The sequence below is a fragment of the Rhipicephalus microplus genome, chromosome 5 (genome assembly GCF_043290135.1).
Source record: "Rhipicephalus microplus isolate Deutch F79 chromosome 5, USDA_Rmic, whole genome shotgun sequence".
NCBI lineage: Eukaryota > Metazoa > Arthropoda > Arachnida > Ixodida > Ixodidae > Rhipicephalus > Rhipicephalus microplus.
Window position 1 is genome coordinate 119592661 of NC_134704.1, and position 7348 is coordinate 119600008.

A 7348-nucleotide genomic window follows, 5' to 3' on the forward strand; every position below is an offset into this window, starting at 1 on the left:
CACCGTGGAAGACCTCTGGTATTCGGGGTGGGTCCATGACGATGTGCGATGGAAATGAAGTCGCTTGGGCGGCCATTGCAGGCGCTCCGGAATTTATGTCCTCCACTGGTCTCGAAGAATCGAAGAGGGCACCCAACTCCGGCTGCTCACCTCGTAGGCGCCGACTCGTGCGTTGGTGTACGGGAGTCAACTGCGCTGGCTCGATTCTTTGGGGCTCTGGGCTATGTTTCCTAACCTGAGATGGGCTTGGAATCATACCCAGCACGTCCACCAGTTTGTAACGAACTACTGCAACGCCGGAAGCTAAAACAGCTATTTAATTATGGCGAACTTGTGCCCGTCAACAAAATACACAAAGGTTATCCTGAGCTCGCTAGTGAAAAGCTCGTCAACCTCTTCTTTTGCGTCTCGCCGCGTCCCGCTCCTTCGAAAAACCACAAGCCTTCTTTTTCCAGCGCGTGATGTGTTGACACGTGCAGCCAGCGTTGCATGGTGCGTCTGGCTTGTCAGGTGGTCTGGCAGAATTCATAAGAGCAGGAAGCAGCGCAAGATTTCAGTAGGTGCCTGACAACATGTGGCAATATATATATATATATATATATATATATATATATATATATATATATATATATATATATATATAAATATATATATATATATATATATATATATATATATATATATATATATATATATATATATATATATATATAAGGGAAAGATGTGTATATTTAAGGGCTCGCTTTTTCGTGTTTAGACACAATTTTTAATGAGATCTAACAGACAACAATGCCAAAGAAAGTATAGGGGAAGTAATTAGGCCAATTGTAATGAAAAATGTGAAGAAAAAACGTTGGTGAAAAGATAACTTGCCGTGGGCAGGATCCGAACCTGCGACCTTCGAATGACGCGTTGGTTGCTCCTTTCTTTCGATATAAATAAATAAATAATATATATATATATATATATATATATATATATATATATATATATATATATATATATATATATATATATATATATATATATATATATATATATATATATATATATATATATTGACACGAGCATGTAGTGGGTTCCTGGAGGTTGCGTGGCTAGTGTCATCGTTACTTGTTGTATGTGTCGAAGGATTTGGTGGGCAGAAAAGACGACGATGAACACAAGTAATGAGTGGCTAGTGTCAATATATATAGGAAGAGAAAGTGAGAGAGTAGAGGAGAGGACAGTGTTACTTGTTCTTTAAACATAAATATGAAAATAATAACATTGATTATGTTAACAAGCTAAACAGACTAGGAAAAAAAACTGGTATCAAAAATTATATCTACAAGTTGTGTACTTGTCTCAATTTTGTATACATGCTCTGAATATTTCTGCTGCAGATTATATTTTTACCCAGAGTGATACGTTTTTGGTTTGTTTGATGTGACTGAATATGAAAGTTGTGAAAAAGCCGTAAACTGGGGTTGCGTGCTCAAGCCGGCGTTTCTACAAGAGGACTCGTCTCCCTCTTTCTCTTGAAAGAAACGTCTCTCACGCGCTAAACTTTGTTAACGTTTTTTTTGTGTTAAAGCACACATTATTCTTCCCCTTCCTTTCATTTTCATTAGAAAAGCGTGGCATATGCGCAGAAGGCTGGCCTCGGTGAAGCCTCGCCTGCGACGCGAGACTCACTGGACGGGTGAGGGTGTTTTTGTTTTACCGTAATTGTGATGTGTATGTGATGTGTATGTGTTCGTAGTCACTGATGAAGGCTTCGACAAAGACGACGAGAGTGCGTGTCAAGCCAACGCCGGTATTCGTTGCCCACCTTTGGCTTGTGCTGCGATGGGTAGCTTATGTGAGGGAATGGATGACTAACGCGCTGGCGAGATTCCCGGTGCAGTATCGATTCTGATTTAATGTGTGACAGTCGTAATCAGATGCATTGTAGGTAGGCTTCTGGTGTATTGAGCGTTGCTTGAAGGGTCTTCTTTACTTCATCCAGGTGGCCTCCCTGGTACCAAATGACGATGTCGTTCATCCATACAGGCTGGCTTTTGTTGTGGGTGTATTGGAGTGTTTTGGACCATTTCTTCATTGCTATGTGATAAAGAATCGAGGAATGACTGTCCATTACGGGGTCCCATTGGAACGCCATGTGTATTTGTGGGAATTGATTTGCGCCACTAATGGCTAGTTTTTCTTTCATGCCGGAAAGATCAAATGTAGGCCTAATAGCAGACGTCTGCCTATAAACAAGTCTATTTGTTTTTATTTTCTTATCGCGCTTTCTGTCTTCTCCTATTCCCATTCTTTCTCTATTTCTCGCTTAATTTTGTTTCATTTCTGTCTCTCTCTTTTCATTTTATATCTCTTTATTTGATTCTTCTCTTTCCTTGCTGCTATTTTTATCATTTTTGGGTCTGTCTTTCGGTGTTTTTCAGCTTTTCTTCCCTTAAGTTCTCTGTTATCTTTCTTCCTATAGCTTTCTCTTTCTCACTAAACATGTACTTGCTAACTCAGTCATAATCGTAATGTTGCATCCCACACTAGAAAACTTGCATACGTGTTCTGAGGCCGAATATAAATACGATGAAGAAGCGGGCGAGAAAAAACAGACATGTTTTTGATAGTTTTTTGTTTGTTTGCTCTTGATGAAATAGCGGTTGTACTAAACAATTTCACTGCTTAAAGTTGTTCGCCAAGCACGTCCCACCTTACTTCGCTTGCTATTATGACAGGAAGGGCTCGTGAATATAATGGCTCCTATGTTTAACGGCCGAGCTTTTAATGCTGGCCGTCAGACCATCCATCACTAAAAAAAAACTGGATGTCGCTTTGACAGGCATGTATCACCGCAAGCGCGTATGTTCGAACCAGCTTCTACAGTTGCCCTAGATGCCTAGGAAAGGCCAATCGATAAGGTATGAATAGCTTATCGATAATTCATTGAGAACGATAAGATACTACAAACTCTTAGAGTGTTGTTAGTATGACGAAAATACACAGCCAAGGCCTAAAATACAAAATATATAAGCAATTATTACCTGCACAGTATCCTATCAATATCACATAAATAGTCAATCAATATTCAACACTTTCTAGAAAATGCTTGCATGACTTTGGCCTGAACTAAATACTTGGGGGAGACAAGATATAACCAATCTAGAACAAGTAAATACTTACTTGCAAGTAATTAGCTAGTAGAATCGACAAAAAATAGAAATACAATTTTTTATTTATTTGGCCTCACTCTGGAAATGCATGACCGATGCACCTTAAAAAGAAAACTATAGTGAATGAATAATTGATAATTTTTCATACATTCTAGAAAATGTCTGTTCAGTCTTACTCTAACCATGCATAATATAGTACAGCGAGGATAGGGAAATTTATAGGAAGCAGGAGGCAAACAAGGCTGTGAGTGGGTAAACCATAGGATTGTTTTGTGTAGTATAGTATAAAATAGCGTAGTACAATGTAGTATAGTTTTGTTTAGTATATGAATGGGTGAAGAAGAAAAGTGAGGCTTAACACGAAAGAAAACGAGGTGGGCAACACCACCAACTTCATCGCTTCCTCCATTTTCGCAACACACATCTAGTTATCGTTGTCTCGCGCCCTTCTCCTCGTGCGTGTTATTCATCGTCCTCGCGCTGCCAATTCAAACATTCGTCGATTCGATCTCGTCCACCATTCTACCTTAACTATTCAAATTTAATTTGAAATGAACCTTTTGCTTTTCGGAGTTCTTTACTGCCAGATAAATGTCAGACATTTTGAAAAAGGTGAAATTGGCAGAGGCCACTCGATTAATTCGAGTAACGAAAATTGGAGGTTCAGAAGGAATCTAACTCAAGCATTCTGCATTGAGATCAAGTGTTCTACCACAAAACCACGGCAGGTCTCGACACCTGTTTGGAAAAAGACCATACACAGGCGTACTGCTGGTCAAATCTTAACTGTGGTTGCGGTTCTAGCTATCTTACTTAATAAATCTTACATATGCACCTTTATAAAACAGGCTTCCCGCAGGTTCAAGGTCATAGTGTAGCTCAGTGTCATCCGCTGTAGTAAACAGCTGGTTATATAAATTATACGCGATTGTTCAATGCACGTGTGTTCGCGCAAGATTTATGCATATATCTAGCGTCGTTTCGTTCCATTTCGCTGAAGAAAAGAATTATCTCACATTCGTCATCCATTCGCATTCGCCATTTATTCACATGATTCGCCTAACGTCGATTGTCTTGGAAGGTGACAGGTGCAGAATTTTTATGATGAGTGGAGCAGGCAATAAAGCACAGCGCATACAGAAACGTGTAGCGCATTGCGATAAAGAAATTTATTGCAAAACTTACGATAGCAGTTGCTGAATAGGAAAATATTGGCACATGGTGTTTAGCAATAAAAGCGAGAAAGTTCGAAAACGTAAACGCAATTAAGAGTTTTATACTTGGTGGTTCCAAGCATGAGCAATGCGTAATTAAGCACAATGAATAGAGATTGAAATTTCAGTAAATATCACTTGAATCGCTCATATCTCCTCATTAATGTCTAATATCGAAACATCAGTGAATAATATTCCCAAAGGTCCTAGAGGAACACCCGTGACCTCATCAGCTTCAGTCTCATTCGTACTGCCTTTGAAGGGTCCCGCAGTGTCTTTGCTATCGGACGTGGGCGACGGAAAGATGTAGTCGAAGTTCCAGGTTACAGTCACAACTACCGCCAGTAAAAAGATCGTCATCACTGCGACTATAGGCTTCCTGTGTCCTGGTGCTACGGCAGACTAAAGGCATTGTAGTAGACGCTGGCCGAGAGATTGCTGTCCCGCCGACTTCGGAGCGCTTTCGGAGGCGTCGCGGTGGGAGGTGGCTATGGGCCCTCGTGCAGGATGCGCAACTGGAGCTGGAGCCGGTGCAGTCGCTCCTGCTTTGCCCGGCCTCGGTGCCTCCGCATGGTGTTCGACAGGAACCACACGTGGAGGTTGACTTGGACTTAAATGTGAATGATCTGTAGAGTGTTCATGCAAGTCGGCTATTTGGATGTTATTGACCTTCATATCATTCGCCGGCTCCGATGCAACTGCCACAGCTGGCTTCATTTCATGAGTTTCGCCAGCTTTTTCCGTCGGGTCTTTTCTAGAATACTTCGACGTTCTAGGGAAAGATTCGAGGAAAAGCATAACATTCCGTATTCCCTCCAGAGAACCTGCTAACAGGGCTTGACTTGCGTCCGAATAGACGCATGAGTCAAGGTGAAGAAATGTTTCCTCTGGTAAGCTACTCTCAGGGCCTCTGCATTCCGCAGACTTCTGCAATTTATCGGCACTGTGCTGGAATGTGTTGGGTTCTTTGGTCTGACGGGTGACACGCTCCCCCGAAGCTTTCTGGAATATGTTGTCATTAAGTCGATGGAAAAGATTCAGCGCTTCGGTGCTGATGGGAGTGGCAATAGAGCTTGCAGCGCTGCGACGAGGGCCTGAAGGAACAGTAGTGGACGATCGTGGTGGTAATCGCTGCTTTTCCTTTGGTAGTTGGGACATGGTTGCTGAATCGAATGTTGACCACTTGAACCTTCCGGGAGAATTCTGCACAGACTTTTCGCTTTCGTGTTTTTCGTGCGAGCCGAGAACATTGTGGTCTATTAAAATGCTGGACATGTGTTCGCTTTCGGAAGTCGCTGAACTACCATCCAACTCTGAAGGCGGATCACTTCTGCCTGCTGCACTGGAGCTAAAAGTATATGTGGGAGATGGTCCTAAATTTTTATATACGATGGAAACCCCACAGGAGGCATCTCCCAAGTTTGAGTTTTCCTGATTATCCGGGACTGTGATGCTTGGCTCATCCGTGACATTGCATTCTTTCACCTTTGCTTGTGGCATCACATCTTTCTTGATGCAGCTCCCTAGGACAGGGAAGAAATCATTCCACATAGTGCTTACAACAGAGTGAAGCTCCTCCAAATATCCTTCGTCTTGCGTTGAATTTACGTCAGATGAGCGACACTGTGATGCTGTGAGCTGCTTGCCGTTCATTGTCTTTGATAACTCTGAAAACTTTCCACAACGTGTGCACCTGGCAGTTCAACCGTTCAAGCAAATCATAAGTTCCTTGAGAGCCAGCACAATATTGCTAGTGCGAGGTCACCAAATGACATATATTTATAATTGGTAGTCTTTGGAAGGTTCTACTGGTGCCGATCTTCAAAAGCACTGTGTCAAATTTTACATCCTCACGGAATGATCACGCTAAATGTTACCTTGTACCTCGCCGTCCATACCAGAAGAACGTAGCGGTCTGGTCAGCTTACTATAACAGCAGCGACCAAGTGGAAGGGTTCACCTGCAACGAACAATGACTGTGATATGCTTACAGGCGCTTAGAAAAACAAGAGCTCTCAGAACGAAAGAAACGTACCACAACTAGTTTCCTGCTGCACCAGTCAGTGCTTGTGACCGTTGCCATCGAATTCTTCTTCCTGAATCACCATGACCCATACCCACAATTCGGTACTCTCTCTTAATCGTGCGTCTATGTGAAAAAGGTAGAAGCAGATTGATAGGTTGGTAACACACTTATCACCCGGAATTCCTCCTTTGAAACTGCAACGAAGACAAAAACACATTTTCAAAATGTAGCGGTCCCTAATGCAGCCGCCTGAAGATACCAAAAGGCAAGTGCCACGCGTTAAATCCCCTTCTATATCGCCTTCTTGAGGAGCGTTGGTGCAGCGCTTTCGCGAGGACGAAGTGGAGGAAGTTAAGGTAGCGTCACGCGGGTCACGTGATAATGCGTGAGCGACCACCATTCTGTGCTTTTATTATTCACACAGACAAAAAAGGTGTAAGGAACTAGAAGGACTTTACAGAGAAAAACAATTTTTTCTCTCTAAGTAAATTATTGTTTCACGTTACCGGAAGCACGGCTTTCGTCACTAGAAGACACTTGGTACGCAAGTACTAAATGGGCCCCGATAGCCCTATCGCATTCTACTTTTGACAACGCAGCTACAGTGCACATGTCCTCCTAGATTTTGTTTATGTGTTCGAAAGGCTCTTTCATTCATGAAGGCTAAAAGTAGTCGTGAAGAGTTCTAGCGAGGCCGATGTATTGCGCTATTTTGCAGCACAAAGAACCGAAAACAGAAGAACCAGGCGGAAACTCGCAATAAATGTTCTACAGGAACGCGGAAAAAACAGAACGCAGGTCGGGAAAATATTCACAGATGAAATTAAAGAACCATGTGCAATGCACTCTATTAAATTGAAAATATTATTCGAGTAGTTTTCGAGGCACAAATTGAAATGAAGTAAAAATAGCCAAGTTTGAAAATATTTGGCAGGACGCATGAAGAA

At 42.1% G+C, this 7348-nt stretch overlaps 1 long non-coding RNA gene across 1 annotated transcript; it reads right to left on the minus strand.

Moving 5' to 3' along the window:
* Positions 1-4308: 4308 nt before the first annotated feature.
* LOC142817909 (uncharacterized) lies at positions 4309-6526 on the minus strand. The gene is made up of 2 exons (XR_012895418.1): positions 6411-6526; positions 4309-6335 (listed from the first exon to the last, which is right to left on the minus strand). It is a non-coding gene; the product is annotated as an uncharacterized LOC142817909 (long non-coding RNA).
* Positions 6527-7348: the final 822 nt, after the last annotated feature.